The sequence below is a fragment of the Nomia melanderi genome, unplaced genomic scaffold (genome assembly GCF_051020985.1).
Source record: "Nomia melanderi isolate GNS246 unplaced genomic scaffold, iyNomMela1 scaffold0064, whole genome shotgun sequence".
Taxonomy (NCBI): Eukaryota; Metazoa; Arthropoda; class Insecta; order Hymenoptera; family Halictidae; genus Nomia; species Nomia melanderi.
In genome coordinates, this window is record NW_027475179.1 from 242,501 (window position 1) to 245,000 (window position 2,500).

A 2,500-nucleotide genomic window follows, 5' to 3' on the forward strand; every position below is an offset into this window, starting at 1 on the left:
ATCGGACTTCCCGAAATTTTTCTAAGTCCCACGGTCGACACCAACTTTTTTAATAAGCGTTTTAAAATTATTTCAATGTTTAATCCATGCGTAAACATGACGTTTATTAACGTTTTTAACATTAAAAAAAATTACAAAAATTTATTTTTCGGAAAAAATGGAAAAAACCGATTCGTCGGAGCGAGGTGTCCAGCCCGTGCGGTAATTCCAGCAGGCGAATCGGACTTCCCGAAATTTTTCTAAGTCCCACGGTCGACACCAACTTTTTTAATAAGCGTTTTAAAATTATTTCAATGTTTAATCCATGCGTAAACATGACGTTTATTAACGTTTTTAACATTAAAAAAAATTACAAAAATTTATTTTTCGGAAAAAATGGAAAAAACCGATTCGTCGGAGCGAGGTGTCCAGCCCGTGCGGTAATTCCAGCAGGCGAATCGGACTTCCCGAAATTTTTCTAAGTCCCACGGTCGACACCAACTTTTTTAATAAGCGTTTTAAAATTATTTCAATGTTTAATCCATGCGTAAACATGACGTTTATTAACGTTTTTAACATTAAAAAAAATTACAAAAATTTATTTTTCGGAAAAAATGGAAAAAACCGATTCGTCGGAGCGAGGTGTCCAGCCCGTGCGGTAATTCCAGCAGGCGAATCGGACTTCCCGAAATTTTTCTAAGTCCCACGGTCGACACCAACTTTTTTAATAAGCGTTTTAAAATTATTTCAATGTTTAATCCATGCGTAAACATGACGTTTATTAACGTTTTTAACATTAAAAAAAATTACAAAAATTTATTTTTCGGAAAAAATGGAAAAAACCGATTCGTCGGAGCGAGGTGTCCAGCCCGTGCGGTAATTCCAGCAGGCGAATCGGACTTCCCGAAATTTTTCTAAGTCCCACGGTCGACACCAACTTTTTTAATAAGCGTTTTAAAATTATTTCAATGTTTAATCCATGCGTAAACATGACGTTTATTAACGTTTTTAACATTAAAAAAAATTACAAAAATTTATTTTTCGGAAAAAATGGAAAAAACCGATTCGTCGGAGCGAGGTGTCCAGCCCGTGCGGTAATTCCAGCAGGCGAATCGGACTTCCCGAAATTTTTCTAAGTCCCACGGTCGACACCAACTTTTTTAATAAGCGTTTTAAAATTATTTCAATGTTTAATCCATGCGTAAACATGACGTTTATTAACGTTTTTAACATTAAAAAAAATTACAAAAATTTATTTTTCGGAAAAAATGGAAAAAACCGATTCGTCGGAGCGAGGTGTCCAGCCCGTGCGGTAATTCCAGCAGGCGAATCGGACTTCCCGAAATTTTTCTAAGTCCCACGGTCGACACCAACTTTTTTAATAAGCGTTTTAAAATTATTTCAATGTTTAATCCATGCGTAAACATGACGTTTATTAACGTTTTTAACATTAAAAAAAATTACAAAAATTTATTTTTCGGAAAAAATGGAAAAAACCGATTCGTCGGAGCGAGGTGTCCAGCCCGTGCGGTAATTCCAGCAGGCGAATCGGACTTCCCGAAATTTTTCTAAGTCCCACGGTCGACACCAACTTTTTTAATAAGCGTTTTAAAATTATTTCAATGTTTAATCCATGCGTAAACATGACGTTTATTAACGTTTTTAACATTAAAAAAAATTACAAAAATTTATTTTTCGGAAAAAATGGAAAAAACCGATTCGTCGGAGCGAGGTGTCCAGCCCGTGCGGTAATTCCAGCAGGCGAATCGGACTTCCCGAAATTTTTCTAAGTCCCACGGTCGACACCAACTTTTTTAATAAGCGTTTTAAAATTATTTCAATGTTTAATCCATGCGTAAACATGACGTTTATTAACGTTTTTAACATTAAAAAAAATTACAAAAATTTATTTTTCGGAAAAAATGGAAAAAACCGATTCGTCGGAGCGAGGTGTCCAGCCCGTGCGGTAATTCCAGCAGGCGAATCGGACTTCCCGAAATTTTTCTAAGTCCCACGGTCGACACCAACTTTTTTAATAAGCGTTTTAAAATTATTTCAATGTTTAATCCATGCGTAAACATGACGTTTATTAACGTTTTTAACATTAAAAAAAATTACAAAAATTTATTTTTCGGAAAAAATGGAAAAAACCGATTCGTCGGAGCGAGGTGTCCAGCCCGTGCGGTAATTCCAGCAGGCGAATCGGACTTCCCGAAATTTTTCTAAGTCCCACGGTCGACACCAACTTTTTTAATAAGCGTTTTAAAATTATTTCAATGTTTAATCCATGCGTAAACATGACGTTTATTAACGTTTTTAACATTAAAAAAAATTACAAAAATTTATTTTTCGGAAAAAATGGAAAAAACCGATTCGTCGGAGCGAGGTGTCCAGCCCGTGCGGTAATTCCAGCAGGCGAATCGGACTTCCCGAAATTTTTCTAAGTCCCACGGTCGACACCAACTTTTTTAATAAGCGTTTTAAAATTATTTCAATGTTTAATCCATGCGTAAACATGACG